At 37.8% G+C, this 22325-nt stretch overlaps 1 protein-coding gene across 26 annotated transcripts in view; it reads left to right on the top strand.

The window, feature by feature from the left end:
• The window catches only part of ZBTB20 (zinc finger and BTB domain containing 20), an 822970-nt gene that overhangs the window by 649158 nt on the left and 151487 nt on the right, over window positions 1-22325 (top strand). Inside the window, exon 1 of one of the 26 annotated variants that reach the window (XM_012463976.2) lies at window positions 5367-11669. The exons of the other annotated variants lie outside the window; for them this stretch is intronic. The gene's annotated coding sequence lies outside the window, so the exon portion shown is untranslated. Of the gene's footprint in view, window positions 1-5366; window positions 11670-22325 lie in introns of those variants that run through there. 26 annotated transcript variants of the gene reach the window in all.

Here is a 22325-nt window from a genome sequence, read left to right as displayed (position 1 = left end):
TGCAGAACATGTAGGTTTGTTACGTACGTATACATGTACCATGGTGGTTGGCTGCATCCATCACCCCATCATCTACATTAGGTATTTCTCCTAATGCTCTCCCTCCCCTAGCCCCCACCCACCAACAGTCCTTGATGTGTGATGTTCCCCTCCCTGTGTCCATGTGTCCTCATTGTTCAACTCCCACTTATGAGTGAGAACATGCTGTTAACTCAAGATGGATTAAAGATTTAAATGTAAGATCTAAAACCATAAAAACCCTACAAGAAAACCTAGGCAATACCATTCGGGACATAGGCATGGACAAAGACTTCATGGCTAAAACACCAAAAGCAATGGCAACAAAAGCCAAAATAGACAAATGGGATCTAATTAAACTGAAGAGCTTCTGCACAGCAAAAGAAACTATCATCAGAGGGAACAGGCAAACTACAGAATGGGAGAAAATTTTTGCAGTCTACCTGTCTAACAAAGGGCTAATATCCAGAATCTATAAAGAACTTAAACAAATTTACAGGGGGAAAAAAAAACATCAAAAAGTGGGCGAAGGATATGAACAGACACTTCTCTAAAGGAGACATTTATGCACACCTTTTATATAAGGGCACTAAGCCATTCATGAGGGCTCTGCTCTCATGATTTAATCACCTCCTAAAGACTCCAACTCTTAATACTATCACATGGACAATTAAATTTCAACATATGAATGGGGGGTGGGGCACATTCAGAGCATATCATTTAGTAAGAAATTAATGCATATTTATTGACTGTTGTAATAAAATAATCTTTTATTAAGTTCAGCATCACTCATCTCTACTCAAGTAGTGACCAAAAGATGGAGATGTTCTTCAGAGACGAGACAGCAGCTCTATGGGTAACCCCCCATATAGATGCAGATTTGGAAACAGGAAAGGGTGCCAGTAAAAGCACCAGAAGAACAACCAAGAGATGTGTGCACCTTAACTACACCAGCCACCCTAAAATGAGTTAGGCTTTACTTAAGGTGGAATAAAAAACATGCACTCTAGACAGTCATCCATTTCTGGGATTGTGTAGGGGTCTAGTTTCCTCTCATTTCTTAGCAAAATGATTTTTGTAAAAATAAGTTGGTCTAAGAAAAAAAGATTTCTCCATACCACAGTTGAATTATTTCATGGGAACAGTATACCCCTTTGGCAGACTACATTGACTTTCAGACCAGCCTACGGATCCAGGGAAAACAGACTGAATGACCTCTGGGGGGCAGAGTCAGGGTCAGCTGTATGCATGAGTCCTTACTGTCTTCCAAAAACTGCCAAATCAGTCCTTTATTTCCTGCCTCAACAATCGGCATTGACAAATTTAAGAGATCAAAGTTCCTTTTAAGGCCTGAGCTATTATATTATTATATAGGGAATACTCCTAGATCAGCTACAGTTACCTTTGTCTGTAGTCCAGGGCCTGAAAGCACTACCATACCCATGTGTACACACACACACACGTCTATTGATATGAGCTTTTCTCCTTCCTATTAGATGCATTACAAATCTGCCTATAATGGGCGCTCTCTGCATTCCAACAAAAATATTTCTGGAGCTCTCCTGGCTCCCACAACGCTTGCTGGGTGCACATTTAATATGTTTTAGCTTTACTGCCTGAAGATGGAATCAGGGACATCTACCTGCACATGACAGTGCTTTGGCTCTTGCAGTTGCAGAACTTAATGTATGTATCAGTAATGAAAATCTTAATTAAGAAAGCTGCATCATTGTCCATGAACACTCATTTTTCTCCCCCTGCAAAGCCCTTTGTGTATTGCAGTATATACCTGGTCCAGACAGACAGAGCCCTCGAAGAGCTTGTCTGGCAGATCTTCTCTTGATTATTAACAGCTAGCGAATGACAAAGTCTCACTCTCCTTTTGTCTTGAATCTGAGGCTTGGAACAGCAGAGCACACAATGTACTGTAGGGTTTGTTTGTGTTTTTTTAAACTTGCTTTTATTACGTTGGTGGGTTTAAAAATCCGACAGTGTTGATCAAAACTAATTTAGGTAACTTAGAGTTGCCAAAACACTAGCAGATGCATATTTACACATATACTCTCAGAAAAATGTAATTTTCCATATAGAAACAATGCACAAACATAAGAAGGAACAATTTTAATCTGTCTGCCCATGTTTCAGGTACCTTTGGCCTCCAGTACTTAAAGGCTGCAATGTCCTCACATATGTGACCTTAACAGTTACTTCTTTCCCTGTGCCAATGTGCATGTGCCAATTTATCATTTGCGCGGAGAGTAAGAAGCTTTGGAAGATGGAATGACTTTATGCAGACAACTAACTGTACCCTTAAAAATTGCAAGAGTTACTAAGTAGGTCCTTTGAAGTCCAACTCTTGTAATTTTTGAAAAGGTGGCCTATAATTATGTTTATAGAACAATGCCCAATTGTGATATTTTAATAATGCCCACATCATAATTCCCCAAATGAAAAGTTAATCAACTTAAAATTCTCTTAAAAGCTTCAAAGCATTTCACTCTTCGCAAGTAGCAACTCCTACCATTAAGTCTATGACCTCGACCCATGTTCTACATGATGAGGAGAAAGACTCATGTTCTCAGTCACTTACATATAGTTCAGTCTTCTGCATTTTCTAAATTTCTGGTCTACGGTGTTAGCCAGTTACTGGTAGAGCCACGTAAATAATTGAATTTCTGCCATACACTTATATGATACTTTCTACTGGAATAGGATATATTTACTTAAAGAAGGTCTGGTAGTAAATACTTATGATCTGTCTTCTTCTTGCTGTACCGATACTGTCCTCACCAAGAGGGGAGCAGCCATGCTGTCTCATATGGTAATGGTGTGCTGCTTATTCACTCTCCTTAAAAGTTTGCATGCTTTAGCTTATTTATTTTCAAAATCACTATAAATAATGGTCAGTTTTCTGCATATCTGAAGCAAGAAAAAATTTGTATAAATACTCTTTTTGGGTTTCATGAAAGATATGAGGAAGGCATCATTGTGGGAAAATTATTTTCAAATAGTCTGATTTACTAAAATCCCCTGATTGCACTCATAGCATGTTTAATTAAGGTTAAAAATGAAAAGTAAAAATAGACTTATGTTATGAAACTAGAACCACAATGAGAAGGTAAAAGAGACACTGTCAGGGGTCTTCACTGCTAGATAGGAAATATTGTGAACAGGCTGTTTTACTCTGAAAACATTTCCTTTTTAAGAACGATCTGACTAATCCTGCCATAAATCCTAAAGCAACTGTGAAGTAATGGGCCTATATATATGCTGCAGGTCTATATTATAAGGCATGTAGTAAGCTCTCAATAAATGTTTGGAGAAGGAATAAATGAATAAATTATGAATGAATAAGATGGAAGCATTCCCTTTGAAATCGGGCACTAGACAAGGATGCCCTCTCTCACCACTCCTGTTCAATATAGTACTGGAAGTTCTAGCCAGAGCAATCAGACAAGAAAAAGAAATAAAGGGTATTCAATTAGGAAAGGAGGAAGTCAAATTGTCTCTATTTGCAGACGACATGATTGTATATCTAGAAGACCCTATCATCTCAGCCCAAAATCTCCTGAAACTGATAAGCAACTTCAGCAAAGTCTCAGGATACAAAATCAATGTGCAAAAATCACAAGCATTCCTATACACCAATAATAGACTTAAAGAGAGCCAAATCAAGAACGAACTGCCATTCACAATTGCTACAAAGAGAATAAAATACCTAGGAATACAACTAACAAGGAACGTAAAGGACCTCTTCAAGGAGAACTACAAACCACTGCTCAACGAAATAAGAGAGGACACAAACAGATGGAGAAACATTCCATGTTCATGGTTAGGAAGAATTAATATCGTGAAAATGGCCATACTGCCCAAAGTAATTTACAGATTCAACGCTATCCCCATCAAGCTACCAATGACCTTCTTCACAGAACTGGAAAAAAGCACCTTAAACTTCATATGGAACCAAAAGAGAGCCCGCATAGCCAAGTCAATTCTAAGCAAAAAGAACAAAGCAGGAGGCATCACACTACCGGACTTCAAACTCTACTACAAGGCTACGGTAATCAAAACAGCATGGTACTGGTACCAAAACAGAGATATAGACCAATGGAACAGAACAGAGGCGTCGGAGGTGACACAACATATCTACAACCACCCGATCTTTGACAAACCTGATAAAAACAAGCAATGGGGAAAGGATTCCCTGTTCAATAAGTGGTGTTGGGAAAACTGGCTAACCATATGCAGAAAGCAGAAACTCGACCCCTTCCTGACACCTTACACTAAAATTGACTCCAGATGGATTAAAGACTTAAACATAAGGCCTAACACCATAAAAACACTAGAAGGAAACCTAGGCAAAACCATTCAGGACATAGGCGTAGGCAAGGACTTTATGACCAAAACACCAAAAGCATTGGCAACAAAAGCCAAAATAGACAAATGGGACCTAATCAAACTCCACAGCTTCTGCACGGCAAAAGAAACAGTCAATAGAGTGAATCGGCAACCAACAGAATGGGAAAAAATTTTTGCAGCCTACCCATCTGACAAAGGGCTGATATCCAGAATTTACAACGAGCTAAAAAAGATTTACAAGAAAAAAACAAACAAGCCCATTCAAAAATGGGCGAAGGATATGAACAGATACTTTACAAAAGAAGACATACAAGAGGCCAACAAACATATGAAAAAATGCTCATCATCACTGGTCATTAGAGAAATGCAAATCAAAACTACATTGAGATACCATCTCACGCCAGTTAGAATGGCGATCATTAAAAAATCTGGAGAAAATAGATGCTGGAGAGGATGTAGAGAAATAGGAACACTTTTACACTGTTTGTGGGAGTGTAAATTAGTTCAACCACTGTGGAAAACAGTGTGGCGATTCCTCAAGGACCTAGAAATAGAAATTCCATTTGACCCAGCAATCCCATTACTGGGCATATATCCAAAGGATTATAAATCGTTCTACTATAAGGACACATGCACACGAATGTTCATTGCAGCACAGTTTACAATAGCAAAGACCTGGAACCAACCCAAATGCCCATTGATGATAGACTGGACAGGAAAAATGTGGCACATATACACCATGGAATATTATGCAGCCATTAAAAATGAGGAGTTCGCGTCCTTTGTAGGGACATGGATGAACCTGGAAACCATCATTCTCAGCAAACTGACACAAGAACACAAAACCAAACACCACATGTTCTCACTCATAGGAGGGTGTTGAACAAGGAGAACACATGGACACAGGGAGGGGAGCACTATACACGGGGGTCTGTTGCGGGGGAGTGGGGGGGATGGGGGGGAGTTGGGGAGGGATAGCATGGGGAGAAATGCCAGATATGGGTGAGGGGGAGGGAGGCAGCAAATCACACTGCCATGAATGCACCTATGCAACAACTTTGCATGTTTTTCACATGTACCCCAAAACCTAAAATGCAATAAAAAAAATAAATAAATAAATTAAAAAAAATAATAAAAAAAAATAAAAAAAAAAGATAAAGAATGAATTGTATTGGCATTTCAAGGACTAAATCAGAAAATCAGTTACTGTTCTTAATTTTTTAAAGTCCTTTATTAGAGGTTAGAGGTCTGCTGAATTTCTAGACCTTGGTCTATAACTTTCCAAACAATAAACTACTTGAAGAATTATGAAGAATCTTAAGCTTTAAAATTTGGGCAGATTGGTTACTTTCTACCTCTGGAACACATACATACTTCCATGTATGTATGTAAACAGTTACTGGATCAAACATAAAGTATACTTTCTACTGTGAGTCATGAATGAAAATATTTGAAACCCACCCAAAAAAATAAAAAAAAAATTGTGTAGATTAAGATAATATCTTCTCTTATTCAGCATCTCTGTGGTTTGCTTAAAATTTAAGAATGACTAGACCCATTAAAAATGACAGGCCTTCTTTCCTTATCTATCAGGTAACTCAGATTTGGCCACCATTCTGCTAAGTGGTCTCCTCTCCCCTTCTTTGGAGTGTCATCTAAATGCAATGTGAAATTGGGGGTGGAGAGCAGTTACATATAGTCTACTCACTATGGTGTCTGGTGTTTTCTTTTTTTTTTTTTTGGTGTCAATGTTGTCTCTGGTCTTTAGTTTCCTGTCCATGTAGATCCCTGATGTGTCTTCCTTGTCCCAGCTCCAAGGCCTCCTCAAGTCTTCAGGCTCCTTTGTCATGTCTTCCTTGCTCTGGGCCCTTCTGGATCATGCTGGGGCATGGTGACCCTGTGAGGCTATCTTAGGTCCATAGTCCTAGACACTCACCTGCAAAGACATCTTCCTGCTCCCACATCATGGATGTGTTTACCCTCAGACCCAAGGCTCACTCTCCCCCTGCTCTATGACAGAGTGGCTCTATGACATGTCAGCTAGATTCCAAACTGGATTTGGTGCTTGTGAGACATTTGTGAGTGACAAGAGGGTCAGTAGAAGGGATAAGCCAGAATTTTCCCCCACTGTTCTTTGCATCATCATCATCACCAGCTACATTTCCTTTGTGATTTACTCCCTCTGAACAAGCCTGCTGTGACTCTAGCTTCCCTGGTGACCCAGGCCTCTGGGCATCAATAACACCATCTCTTCCCATTGTCCCTTCAGCATAGGGACATAGAGATACAGTCCTTCATCTAAAAGAGTCCACTGAATGTTAGGGAAGGATGGACACGTAACACAGATGTCTATAATGTAGCAAGAAACAGAGAGGAAACAGATCATGTGAAAAGATGCATTGGGACTGGAGATGCACATAGAGACGTTCCAATACTTGCCTGAAAAATAGTTTCTCAGAGAAGGCCTAACAGTCAGGTATTTGATCTGGGTCTTCAGGAATGAATAGGGATTTTGCAAGCAAATAGAGAAGGGATTCTCACCTCTGTTATTTCTCTATATCCCTCTCAATGCACTGATTTTCAAGAGAAGCGTGTACATTCCTTATGTAGAAACATAACAGATCTCTCAGGGTTTATCCTCGTTTGGATTAGTAAATGGGGCAGCACTAGAGTGGTAGGATGCGTGTGACCTGAGTTTCAACTCTGTTGAGTAGCATCAGCAGCTTACGGGAAATGAGGATTTTTTTAATGTATACTTTCATAGATTCGATGGGGCCATTTCTAGACTTCAGTCTTGAGCTAAAGACTTGGATCTCAAGGCACTCAAACAGTCTTACAGAATGTGCAATCCACAAAAATATATCTACTTATGCCATCTAAAATATATTATCTCTATATTGGCCAAACTTCTGTAATGAAACAGATTTCAGATTGTCCTGTAATACTCCAATCTGTCAGGACTTTCCTCAGAATACTGTATTTTGCTATTTTTTTAAACAGAGAAATAAGACTATTGATTTACAAATGACTTCATCTATCAGTATGCTAGAAACAATATTCCTAAACTTACCCTTTATGATCTAATAATTTTAAAAATAAAACTAATTGTTGTTTTTTCCATTGTTTGCAAAATGGAAATTGATTACATTACAGAAAACAGTAAAGTCATGAACTGTTAAAAAAAAAAATGACCTGCCTTCTGATGACTTAACATCCTCTTTGCCTCTTTGCTGACATCCTGATATGTTCCTCATCACTTTTGTGCTTGAAATATCATACATTGTGTCAGCTTTGGTCCAGCCGACAAGTTGAGGAATCCAGCAGGTTTATGACAAAGAAGTGTGCTGCAACTGAGGTAAAAGGTCTTTAAAAAGTGTATTAGCTGACTATATAGATGTTCTTCAGTTCAAACCAGACCACCCTTTGCTATCACATGGAAATACATCCACTAGCAGTGTTGTAAGTGATCCTGTCAGCAAACGTGTGCATCAGTGGTCCTCCATAACATCATATTTACATTAGGGCTTAATAGGACATTCATAAAGCAACATGCAGTTTGTTATATTTAAATGCATGTGACCTCCTTATTTCAAAAGCAAGTATCTTTAAACATAGTAATAGCATTTCTCTATATGCAAACCTCTGTACATAAAAAGGTTTACATTTTAAAACAAACATGTTTTTGAGTTGTATCCAAATTCAAAAAAAGCATCTGAAAAATTTAACAGCTGAAAAACACTTTCTCCTTGCTGGGAAAACTTAAACCTTGCTAGGCTTTATGCAACTTAAAAAAAAAAAAAAAAAAAAAGCCACTTCTGTGCTGAGAACTAGCATGAGAAATCTCAGCATGAAAGGTTGTTGGATTTTTTTTTTCTTCATAAAGCGAAGCCCAATTGTTGGTTTTAAGAGTGATGCCACAATATACATATGCTTTGTTAGGAACAAATATAATCTAATTTCAAGGGCATCTTCAACAAAAATTAGGGGGGAAAGATAAAGGCTACTTAAGCAGTGATCCAGTGTCTGAAAGCAAAGGTTGAGAACATCATTGTACCATCGAGGTCTAGAAATGCTGCTAACCCTGAGCTGGTTGTTACTGTTTGAAAAGCCTATGGGTATTTGTTTTATTATTGTCTCACTCAATTCTTACTTAGCTGAGAGTATCTCACAAGGGAAGCACTGCTCTGTGATGGTGTCCGGGACTTTGTTTTCTATTTGTTTCAGCACTTCAATAAATGGTCTGTTACCTGCCATTTTGACCTGCATGCATTTGCTGAGCAGTTTTTCCAAACAAAACAAATTATGTGGCTGTATTTCTAGAATGCTGAGCCATTTTCAACATAATATGGAATTAGAAACACACATAGACACGTCCACACAATTGTATGTTTATACTGAATACATATGTTCAGGCATATTCAAGAAAATAAGAGAAAAGAAAATAGGTTGGACAATACAAATATGGAAATACAGCTTGTTCAATCATTTACGTCCCATACTTCTAACAGTGTACATATGTAGACATGACTTTGTAAAGAAGACCCACGTGTGTGTCTACACTCAGGCATCTTCCTTTTAATACTCTACTGGGGATAAAAGACACAAAGTAATTTTTGAAATATCATGCTGGCTACTTTTAGAATATATTAGTGTGGGTAGTGACTTAAGAGGTCATGTTTGGGAGAAGTAGCAACATACTTCTATTATTTACATGGCGATTTTTTTTTATAAGTCCTTCCTTGAAGACAGACTTAGATATTTCAAGACCTCCTTAGAAAAATTTTTCAGCACCTTCTGTGCTCCAAATTGAGTCAGTTTGCATCATGTTTCAGTGTAACTGAGTAACAGGCTAGCAAATTCTCTGCTTTCTTATTCACCAAAATCCAAAATAGAACTCACAAAAACTCCTTCCTTCTTCCCCCCATCTTGAAAAAACACCCCACTGTGGCCCCCCTCCATGGAGGAACAGATCAGAAAAAAAAGTAAACAGAGCCAGCTGTAACTATAGCACTTTGCTCAGTACTGTGAGCTTGCTAGAGCTGGCACATTTTTTATAATACAGATGCATAAATGTACTGTCTGAGGCAGAGGAATTGCAGCATCCCCTTTAGTATTTCTTGACTGCCTTGATCTAAAGTATGTTGCACAGGAGAAGCCTTCCTAAACTCAGAATAAAAGACTTAATTTGGTATCTTTTTTAAAATTGTGACCTTCCATGACTTAATTTTTCATAAGGTTTGTAGAAAAGCACCTTTTTCAGACTTTCATGGGATTTTTCCAAATTCAGACTTCCAGGGTCTATGTCTTACTCTCACACATACACATATGCATACACATTTCAGATTACATATTTAAAGTGAAATATGTAAATATGAACTGTTTAAAGTTACTGAATGTGCATATGTGTTGGTATGTTTGATAATGAATTGTTTAGTAATGAATTGTTATTTCACAGTGGACATAAGATAATCAAATCAATGGAAGATTATTGTTTAAAACCATGATAGCTATTAGTTTTTCCAGAATGAGATATGCATTCTTCAGGGCAGCTTATTATGGAGTACTTTTTTTATTCTCTAAAATTATTTGGTAGAATAAAATTCTTCAAATAAATAATACTGATTAAAGTGAATGGGAAGGAAAAATGCACTTCAGCCAGAGGTCGAGTTCAACATCCAAAATTGGACCAAAACTTTGTCTAAAATTCGTATCTGCCTCTGAGAGATAAAGATTAGAAACACTGAAGTCTATGCAAAAGAGTTCAGGGTACATGCCAGGTGAGATTGCTCACACCTGTAATCCCAGCACTTTGGGAGGCCAAGGTGGGTGGATCACCTGAGGTCCGGAGTTTGAAACCAGCGTGACCAACATGGAGAAACCCAGCCTCTACTAAAAATACAAAATTATCTGGGCATGGTGGCACATGCCTGTAATCCCAGCTACTCAGGAGGCTGAGGCAGATGAATTGCTTGAACCCGGGAGTTGGAAGTTGTGGTGAGCTGAGATCGCACCATTGCACTTCAGCCTGGGCAACAAGAGCAAAACTCCGTCTCAAAAAAAAAGAGTGCAGGGTACAAAGGTCATTTTCAGTAGCTTAGAGATGAATTCCAGAGGTTCAGGCTTGTGTTCGAAAACAGACCCTGTGTCCTTTGAGATACGTTAATTCACCTTTAAGCATCAGGTGAATTTTTTTTTAGCTATAAAGTAATCAGAAAACTCTTGTGATGATTAAATTAGATAATACATATCAAACATGTAGCCCAATATATGTTTGATGTGTATTATCTAATTTAATATAGAAAACGCTTCATAATGGTAATTATGGATCTAAATTATTTTAGCAGTAGTGTTATCTTGGAAATAAGTATTTAGCCTGGAGATAGAAATGGTGTATACTTAAGCATGTTATTTCTGGCATGTTTTGCAGTTTATATGTGATGTTTCTTTATAAGCACAACACATAATTATGCAACCAGTATTTTGCTTTTTCAAGGTGACCTTTATTGACGCTAACAGTGTCCCAGGTACTCTAGAAGGGATTAGAAACACATCTTCTCTTATGATCCTTAGAACAGCCCCTATAAGTTACCATTATTATACCCGTTTTTCAGATGAGAGCACCGAAGCTGAGAAAGCATCAGCAGCTTTCCCACAGTTAGATAACTAGGTAATGATGGGGTAAGACTTTGAACCAGGCAGTCTAGCCCTAACTGCAACCTAAGAAAATAATTACAAATAAACAAAAACCATTATACACAAGATATTTATCAAATGGCTGTGGCTTGATAAAAGTTCATGTGTCTTCTAAAGTTCATGTGTTGGACACTTAATCTCTGATGCAACAGTGCTGGAAGGTGGGGCCTAATAAGAGGTGATTAGGTCATGAGGGCTCTGCCTTTATGAATGAATTCATGTCACCACTGCAGGAGTGTGTGCATTGGTTATCATGAGAGTAGGTCTGTTCTAAAAGTGAGTTTGGCTCCTTCTCGCTCTCTGGCTCTTGTGCTCTCTTGCCCTCTGCCTTCCACCATGGGATGATCCAGTAAGAAGGCCCTTGTCAGATGCCGGTACCTTGATATTAGACTTCCCAACCTCCAGAGCTGTGAGAAATATCTTTTTCTTTTTAAATTAACCAGTCTATAATATTCTGTTATAGCAACACAAATGAACTAAGACATAAACATGCATTTTTTACCTTTTTTGTTCTAGATATTTCAGACATACACAAAAGTAGGAAGAATATCATAGTGAAATCTCATGAGTTCCTCTGCTTCAACAATTATCAACTCATGGTAAATCTTGTTAGACATATTTGTATTATAAAACTGAAATAAGCTAGATGTTCAACTCTAGGGTACTAGTTAAGTATGGAATGCACATCCATTAGATAGAATTTTTGAGCCATTAAAATGTTTATGAAGAACTTATAATAGTATGAACTATTCATGCTATATATTAACTTAAAAGGCAGCATATATAGTAATACATATGATATACTCACATCTTTTTTTAATAATAGATTGTGAATCATGGAAATCTAGGATTTTTAAGATTTTTATTTATTACTTTCCTATATTTTCTGAATTGTATATCATGAACATATCTTATTAGGGAAAAAGTAATATTTCCCTAATATTCAGAAAAACATCAATCTATTCATTAATAAAGACAGCTTATTTAACCTCACAGAGCAAGACTACATCTCTCTCTCTCTCTATGTGTGTGTGTATATATATACACACACACGTGTATACATGCAAATATATATATAAATATATATACACATACCTATATCTATGTGTGTGTGTATATATATACACATATATATTTACATAGAGAGGGAAAGAGAGATGGAGTCTTGCTTTGTGAGGTTAGGTAAATATATGTATATTTATATGTAATTCAAACTTTTCTAAATGATTCAGGGTTGTTATCTTCAACTACAATTCAAATATATTTCCATTGATGAGGGTGTGGAATTATAAAATAATGCTACATGTTTGAATATTATTTTATGGTTTCCAAACTGCTCAATTAACCATTTGGTCCTTATTCTATAAGATTATTTGCTTCTGTATTTCCTTACCCTCTGACTGCTATAAATTTAGTTCTCATGTCTTCTTTTCATAGTTTTTCTTCTTTTCTTTAGCTATCAAGTTACTTTTTGTTGTGCAAGTCTCTAAGATTATCATTCCTTCTCTGATGTGTTATTTCTAATCTTCTTTAGACAATAAAACACAAAAAACATGTTTTGATTGTGTATAAAGTACATGCATGAACTCATTCACTTTCCAAATCTTGTGTCATGCACTTGTATACTCAGCATTGGAGAGGATACACAGATAAGACATATATCTTGCCCTTGAAGTTTTAATCTAGCAGCAGAGCTGAGACACGTGTCTACTTTGCTAGAATTAATAACGAAAAGTGAAATGTTCTATAAAGGTAATACAGATAAGGTATTCTTGAAGTTCAGAGGAGGGCTAACTGAGGGCTTCATCAGAAGAGATGACCCTGGATTTGGGATTTGAAAAACAAGGAGGAAGGAGGCCGAGGCAGGCGGATCACGAGGTCAAGAGATCGAGACCATCCTGGCCAGCATGGTGAAACCCCGTCTCTACTAAAAATACAAAAAAAATTAGCTGGGCATGGTGGCGTGCCCCCTGTAGTCCCAGCTACTCAGGAGGGTGAGGCAGGAGAATTGCTTGAACCCGGGAGGCGGAGGTTGCAGTGAGCCGAGATCACGCCACTGCACTCCAGCCTGGCGCCTAGAGACAGAGTGAGGCTCTGTCTCAAAAAAAAAAAAAAGAAAAGAAAAGAAAAGAAAAGCCAAGGAGGATTTGAGCATACGAAAATGGAAGGAAAGAACATTACTCTATCATGAGTAAAGCATGGAAGAATCAAAGGGTAAAGATTCTGCAAAGAAGTAATTGAATTTAACTTGAATATGGAATGTGCGAAGGTGAGTAGTGGGAAATAAAGTGGTAAAAGTATACTGGGACCAGAAAGTGAAAGGACTTGATTATTAGGGCAAGGAATGTGGACTTTATTCAGGAGACAGTGGGGAGCTATTGAAAGTTTTTAGTAGGAGAGTAACATAATCAGAGCTGTGCCTCAGGAAGATTAATCTGGCAACAGTGAGTAAAATGAATTGAAGTAGGGAGAGACCAGAGGACACAAGATCAGATAGGAGACTATTACAATAGTGCAGGTAAAAGGCAATGAAGGCCCTAACTAGGGCGGGGGCAGAGGAGATGCACAGAGATGGCAAACTGATTTATGAAACATGGCAGGAGAATTAATCCATTATGTTTGGGGAGCAAGGGAAAGGAGGAACACCAAAGACATCTCTATGATTTTTGAACCTGAGTAGAGTCATAAACAGAAACAGGGCAGCAAAATGGGAGCAGTGTTGGGAGGGGAAAGCACACGTTTAATTTTGAACACACTGAGTGAAGGTGCTGACTGGGTATTTGTGAGTGGTCCATGGGGCTTTTGGAGACATGAGACTACAGTGCAGCAGAAGGGCCAGGCTTGGAGATAAAGATTTTGAGCCACCTATGCCTCACCGGATAGAGAAGCAAGAGAAAAGGCTTTTAAAAAGATTTGGAGGATGTATGTGTGGTCTATTTGGTATCAGTTTTGGCTGCTTGCAGGTAGTTTTGTTTTTTGTTTTTTGTTTTTTGTTTTTCTGAGACGGAATTTCGCTCTTGTTACCCAGGCTGGAGTGCAATGGCGCGATCTCGGCTCACCGCAACCTCCGCCTCCTGGGTTCAGGCTATTCTCCTGCCTCAGCCTCCTGAGCAGCTGGGATTACAGGCACGCGCCACCATGCCCAGCTAATTGTTTGTATTTTGAGTAGAGACGGGGTTTCACCATGTTGACCAGGATGGTCTCGATCTCTTGACCTCGTGATCCACCCGCCTCCGCCTCCCAAAGTGCTGGGATTACAGGCGTTTACTTTCTATCTGTTTTTAAGCATATTTGCAATGCCACATAAGTGAGGTGCAGATATGTGAAGCATTGCTGTATGCATACAAACACAAAAATAGATTCTAAAATAATGAACTAGTTTGGAATATAGCTAATGGGGTCAATTTCATAGTATCTGTAGACTTTATCTTCACTTGTAATATATTCCTGTGTGATATGATTTGGCTTTCCCCACCCAAACTTCATCTCAAATTGTATCTCCCACAATTCCTTCATGTTGTGGGAGGGATCCAGTGGGAGGTAACTGAATCTTGGGGGCCCGTTTTCCTGTGCTATTCTCATGATAGTGTCAAGAGATCCGATGGTTTTGAAAAGGGGAGTTTCCCTGCACAAGCTCTCTCTTCCCTGCCACCCTGTAAGTTGTGACTTGTTCCTCCTTGCATTCTGCCAGGATTATGAGGCCTCCCCAGCCACGTGGAACTGTGAGTCCAGTAACCCATTTTTTCTTCCCAGTCTCGGTTATGTCTTTATTAGCAGTGTGAAAATTGACTACTACACTGTGTAATGTTAGAGAAATCACTGTACCTCTTACTTCTCTCTTACTTCTCTGGGTCTCAGATTCTTCATCCAGTAGATGAAGAGATTTATCAAGATCCCTGGTCTCAAAAACTGACATAGAATTAGAATTACTTGGGGAACGTAGGGGAAAAGCAAGGCTCAGGAATCTGTGATTTGTATATTTTACTTATTTTTTGTTTTTTTAGAGAACAGGGGTCTTGCCATGTTGCCCCAGGCCGGCCTCAAACTCTGGGGTCCAGTGATCCTCCTGCCTCAGCCTTCTCAGTCCCTGGGACTACAGGCACATTCCACTGTACCTGGCTAGGAGTCTGAAATCTCCCTAAGTGATTCTGAGACACATCCTGGGTTGGAAATCACTGGGCTACATAACCTCTTAGGTTCACTCCAGTTCTTTATTCTAAATATATATTTAGGCAAAATACATATTTTTCACAACTCACTCATAAGTGAGGAAACATATCAAAAATACAAACTTACTGTCAAATTCAGTTCATCAGCCAAATACTCCACCTCTCTTTTTTATATTAGGACAATATATTTTTAGAGTATTTGAAAGGCACAATAAGTTAGAAATCTCCTGTGATTTTATAAAATGTGAAAGACATGTAGTGGGTGCCAAAGGGGTAGGATAGAAGGGAAGAAAGCCAGGAAGTCTGAGACATATGCACACATAAAGCATGCTGTTCACCAGCCATACCTGGGGACTGTCTGCATACTCATAATTGAAGTGTGTCTGTGCTCTGCAATTGATTTCAGTGCTCTGGCTGTTTTTGTTGAAGCACAAAGTCCTTGTGCTGTTTTTGATTGTACCTGTCAGGTTATATATATAAGCATCCCAGAAGTCCCTCTGTGCAGACTCAGCACAGGTTTAGAGTGGTATAAAAGAGCCAGTTGAGATTCCAGTGGAACAGGTGAGCTCTTTTCTTAATGTATTCATCTTTAACATACCATACTCTTTGGTTTGGTTTCCATCATACATTTCATACTTTACCTTTCACATAGCTCTTGTTATTACGGCATTGCCTCAGCTTTCCTAGAACATACATTCTGAAGCTTCCCTAGGGTCAAGAGCATGCTGTATTGGACCATACAGAAGGGCAGGAGAGCACTGAGTTGTCAATTCTTTTTTTTTTTTGAGATGGAGTTTTGCTCTTGTTGCCCAGGCTGGAGTACAATGGCGCAGTCTCGGCTCACTGCAACCTCCACCTCCTGGGTTCAAGCGATTCCCCTGCCTCAGCTTCCCAAGTAGCTGAGATTACAGGGATGTGCCACCATGCCCAGCTAATTTCTTATATTTAGTAGAGACAGAGTTTCACCATGTTAGTCAGGCTGGTCTCAAACTCCTGACCTCAGGTGATCCACCCACCTTGGCCTCCCACCGTGCTCAGCCCAGGTATCAACTCTTTATTCGTCTCCTATGTTCTCTTTCTTCCTTGTTCCCAGGGAAGACCCAGTTAGATGAACTTGATAGGTTATAGTGGATTAACCCAGACTGCAAAAATAGGTTGGAATTTGGAAAATCTGAAAGTTTGCAGCATCCAGGCAAAATATTGACATCCCATTTGCTCAACAAGTATGTTTTGAGGAGCTACTCTAAGTAGGGAATTCTGCTCAGCTCGTAAATCAGAAATTAGCAACCAATTGTAGTGATTTTGATTGCACACTGGCTACTACCAAAATTCTAGACATTAAGTGCAGAGTAGAACTAATGATAATGATGATGATGTTAGTACTTTACATTTATTTACCCCGAATTGTCTTTTCATAAAATTCTCTTTGGTGCCCTCCTATTCCCCTAAGAAAACTGATTTATGAAACATGGCAGGAGTTTCTTGTCCTTGTTTATATCACTATCACCCCCTTCTCCCACCCTTCAATTCCACAGTTATCTGTTTCCTTTCCCATTCAAACTGCAGCTTCTTGACTTTAATTACACTCAGTTAGGTGATCTGGTAACCTCATTAAAGTAATTTACTCCAAGGTGTGAACAAGGTTTAACCCTCTTGGAGAAATATGTATTTTAAGAAATAACTTGTTAAACAACTGAGTTTCTTTCCACTCTTCAGTTAATGACATGTGAAGAGAGATGTTTTTTGAGTAGAGCCCTCAGTTATATCCCCTTTACCCTCTGACCTCCAGCGCACAATGTTTTATTTACATTTGTAAAATAAAACTATGAAATCAGCCAAGCAGTCCTATATCTGTCACCCTCTACATATTCTCTCTCTCAGTCAGCACTACCTCCCTGATGTAGCTGCACCTTCAGTGTGACATGACATCCCTATATATCCCTAAATATCAGGCATTTGCTGACTTCAACCATGCAGTTATTTACCCTATCTCCAAGCCTCTGTTTTCTCATACGCAAAATGAGAGTATTCTAAAAATTAAATGTGATATATACATAGGATGAACATTAAGAGTTCAATGCATGGAGTTAGTATTACTGTTAGTTATATTAATTGTTAATATTATTTACTATCTTTACTCCCCTCAACAACTTTGACTGGGATTCTCCCTTCATTCTACCTTGGAGAACCTTTCTTGAGTGTTGTGTGCTGGTCCTGACCATCCTAGTTTCCTGGATGTGACCTTTTCAACGTTTTATACACAGAATAATGTCAGACGCTATATATTTTCTGAACAAAGACTTAGGACATAATTTTATAAATACAAGTATATTTATGGAGATAATAAAAGACAAGATTTGAAATCAGATCTGCTCCAGGAAATAAGAGACTTACAGCTCCTATACCTAACCTTAGGATGTGAATTCTATACACTGGACAAAGGTGAATTTTAGAGTCACAAGATAGTACTAAAGATAATTAAGAATGTGATATCTCTGATTACCAATTGTATAAAGAAAGCATGGCCAATTATACAAGGAAAAGATGTCAGTATTTCAGGAAGATGTTTTAGAAAGCAGAGCCTTTGGAGTCATACTTGGGTTTGCATGCAGACTCTACCACCTAAAATCTACATGGACAAAAAGACACTGACTAAATTACCTTGGTCAAATTATTAAATTTATTTGAGTTTCAGTTTCCTTATCAGTAACAGATTAATGATACCCAACTCGTAGACTTATTATGAAGATTAGAAATGATGTATACAAGTCTGGCATATTGTTAGGTCTAAACAAATAGATTTCCTGGAAATTGAAAGCCAGGTTTCTCTTCAAGATGAAAAATGAGCTGAAATTATGGCTGTCTTCCACATATAACCAAGATCTATACTTAAAAGCAAACAAAAAGCTAACTACTATAGAACATGAAAATAAACATTTTCCACATTTACATTTTTAACCCTAATTTTTTCAATAACTATATTCAGATAGGCAGGTTAAATATAAATTAAGTATTTTTTCAACATCAGTTTCTAAAATAGAAGCTTTCAAAGGATTCCTAGTGTACTTTAGCAGTATAGAAGTGTCTTTTATTATCATATAAGGTAAACATAGGGGAATCTGAGACTGTGTCATTTTTAAAATGCCGTTAAGAAATGATCACCTAACATTTCATGGAAAGATACCAGAGGCATTTAGTGAAATCTCACTAAAAAGAGGCTCCCTATTTCTATATCTTTAATGCTTAATTTCCAAATTCTAAATCTTGAGCATTTTAGATAAGTTGAGAAATTGTGTGGTGAGTGGTTTTTGTTTTTTATTTCTAATGAATCAGTAATTTTGACCTTTGTTCCATATGCCTCTTTAATTTATGGTGAATAAAGTAATACTGATTTTTCAAAAAGTAATACACAGTCTCAAGCCCCCAAGTTTTTAGATTATGATATTTCCAATGGCAAATGAAATAACATGCTGTCCATGCAGTTAGTGATTTGAGGCAATTTGAACATCATGATAAGAGAGGGAGGGAATTACAAGCAGTGTTATAATTAAAGGTCTGTTGATTCTTCAGTTTAAATGCCATTGTTGAAAGATTTTTCACTCAGATGTCAAAGTCTGTGGCCAGCCAAAACTTGGCATGCTAGAACTCAGCCCAGGGAAACATTGTGTTCTACAGATTTAAAAACCAAAATCTGTTAAGAACAGAAATGTTGGGCTTGGGCTGATTTCTCATGAATCAGAACCAGAACATAGCCAAATACCACCTCCTCTTTATGAAAGGAAGTAGTGCAGGTGGATGTTAATGGAAATGTTTGTTCAGATGGGAAATGAAGGAAAATTATCATTAGATATCATCATACAGTGCACTGGGTTAGAGTTTTATATCATTAAAGCATGTTTCTATGGGAAATTAAAAACATTTTAGAAGCCTCTTCTATTTAATTCTTCATGGGTGTTAAGTGGGAAGCAGTATTTACCCATCTTTCAAGATTTGCGCACTGAGGTTCAGTTTCTCCACATCACATTCCTTGTTACTAGGAAAACTTGAAGTAAAACTTTATTTGCTTAACTCTCTACCTAGAAATATATTTCCAAACACCGTCTTGCCCTTTCTTTAATTAGAAAGTTGAAAATCAGTGGCCTGTGAGCTGCATCTAGCTAGCAGATAGAATTTTTTTTAAATGTATGTTTGGCCAATAGAATATGTTTAGATAACTTGAGCCAACCTTTAAGGATAAAGAGATTTAATACCAAATATATATATATATATAAGATATATAAGATATTTATCGAGAGAGAGAGAGAGGTGTTTTGTTTTTTGTTTTTGTTTTTTTGCTTCTCTTGAAAAATTGGAGATCTGACAACATTAGATCTGCATCCACACGGGGCACCAATATCTGGAACTGAGTACCAGCTGCTCCCTTCAGACAAGCCATGTGCTCTCCAGTTTGACAAAGTCCCTATCACCCCATATTTTATACCACACCTACATCACTCATTTGCTCTTCCACCCTGGCTCCTTGAGGCATTTTTCTTCCATTGCTTGTGGTAGTTGTATTAAGTTTCCTTGCTTGTGGTATTACATGTTAAAGTTTACAAAAAATTCTTTTCATTAAATAATAGCTTTGCAAATATTATGCAAAATGACACTGGACAAAGAATTATTAAAAAGAATAAAAGTCAGAATGCAACCAAAATGTCCAAAAATAGGTGATAGTTTAAATTGTATTTTATGCTGCTATATCCTTAGAATAGAATACCGTATAGGATTAAAAATGTTTATCTTGAAAGGATGAATGCAGATCTAAGCATTTTTATGGAAATTCTTCTGATCCCAGCATTTAGTACAACACCTTGTAGTTAGGAAATGCTCAAAAATACTTCCTGAATAAAATATAAATAAGTTCATATTTCCACCAAGGAATAATTAACCTGCTTATAAAAATTCAGCTATCTTTTGAATTCAAATCAAACCATAAACTTTGGATCTTACTAACTACTCTAAAACCTTCCAGATATAGTTTGCCTCAGAGTTAATAATGCCACCATTTTTCCTAGAAAAAAATGTTTGTTTATGTATGTGATTGTTTGCATGCATGAGTTTAGGGAAAGGGTAGAAAGGAATAAGAGGTAGTCCTTTCAAAGATGAGTACAGTGATAAAGACTGCAGCTCTTAAATATACCACTTCCTCACATCAATGCTAGGTATCCTGTTTATGATTTGATTGTTTTGACCATCTATCTCTAGTTCTTGAAGAATCTGAAGCATTCTTTACCTTTATGCTCCATAGCATCTGTTTTTATGGTTCTCCTGTTCGTCTGAATGATCTTTCATCCATCCTCCCTTTATCTGCTCACAAAATGTAAGTTTGCCTTTCTCCCCTCACTGCATTCTTTAAATCTGTGGACAGTTTCATGAAATCCACATAGCTGCAACTAGATATTTGGATCACTTCCTTAGAGATCTAAGTTTCTAGTCCTGGCCTGTAGACTCTGGTACTGCTGATGTGGGTTTCCTGCTGCTCAGAGGACATTTCCACCTGGATGTTTCACCCACAGCAGCTCAAACTCCTGCTGCTATCCTTAGAGTATTCTAGAAGCTAATCAAATTGACCCCAAACACACTTTGTGCTTTCTTGTCTTCTAACTTTGATTCATTCTGTTTCCTTTGCTGAAAATCTGTCTCTTCAATTTCTAATTGTTGAAATTTTTCCCACATTTCAAAGTCCATCTGAAACACTCCCTACTTCAGGCAACTTTGTTAGTGTCCACACTGACTATCAAATAATATTCCTCAAGTCACTGAACCCTGCAGAATTTTGTTAGCAACCCTTTATGGTATTATCTTATTTGCATCGTGTTTTAGTTACGCTTCTCCCATGTTCTAAATACTAGGATTACTGCTTCTACTTTTTGTAGCTACTTTCTAGAGCTTAGATCCTAGCAGAGTTCTTTGCTCACAGCAGGTGCTTATTAAATACATATTGAATTAAATTGGATTTATATATTGATGATTGTGCATATGTTGTGTTGAGAGACCCAAAACATTCACCTGCCCAAAGCATTTTTTCCATTTCCCAGGCCATAATATCTTGCTTTGGGACTTTCTCTTGTACAAATGTGAAGAATTTCCACAAATTGAGTCTTTTGTTCCCTAGCTAAGTACACTATTGGCTGGGTAACATATGAATTCTGCTACTAGACAAGATCCACTTGTTATCTCCTAAGAGGGAGCAAAGTCTTAAGAACAGGCCAAATGTCAGATATGTTCTCATGGAGGCAACAGATAGGAAAAAGTCCATGAAAGAGACAGGATAACAGACAGGAACTTGGGCTGCGCGCTTGTCTCATCAGTAAAACTAGGTGATAATAATAATGATATCTACCTTAGATGTTATGAGAACAAAGTAAGGAGGTGCAAAGTGCTTAGAATAATATTAGGCACATTGTAAGTGTTAGTGAGGGTTAATGATTATTATTTACATATGGCATACATATATGGGATATATATAGTGTACATATACTCATATATTAAGTGTATTCTTTCTCTCCTCACTGCATTCTTGAAATCTATGGACAATTTCATGAAATCTACATAGAAGCAACTAGATAATTTGGATCACTTCCCTAGAGATCTAAGTATCTAGTCCTGGCCTGTAGACTCTGGTAGTCCAGGGGTGTGTGTGTGTGTGTGTGTGTGTGTGTGTGTGTGCCATGTGCACTTATATATATGCTTAAAATATAATACACACACATATATATAATATATATATTTGTTAATTGTTGTCATGAAGAAAATCCTGGATAGTCAGAGACCTTGAATGTCTGAAGACTGAGGACAGAGGATGTGTAAGAGAAGAAATGTGGCTTTGTCACACAGACCTGAGGTAAAGCTCATCTCTGCCACAGGGAATACTTGTCTTTTACATTTGTTTTAAAGATTAAATGAACTTGTCATCAGCATAATCATCCTAACATTGGACCTCCTTCTTTTGGTGATTCCTATCCCCCTTTTTTTTTTTTTTGAGACAGAATGTTACTCTGTCACCCAGACTGGAGTACAGTGGTGTAATCTCGGCTCATTGCA

Source organism: Aotus nancymaae, unplaced genomic scaffold, assembly GCF_030222135.1.
Source record: "Aotus nancymaae isolate 86718 unplaced genomic scaffold, 86718_ANA_hifiasm-v0.15.2.pri h1tg000011l, whole genome shotgun sequence".
NCBI classification, from domain to species: domain Eukaryota; kingdom Metazoa; phylum Chordata; class Mammalia; order Primates; family Aotidae; genus Aotus; species Aotus nancymaae.
This window is presented reverse-complemented; position numbering and strand designations above follow the sequence as displayed.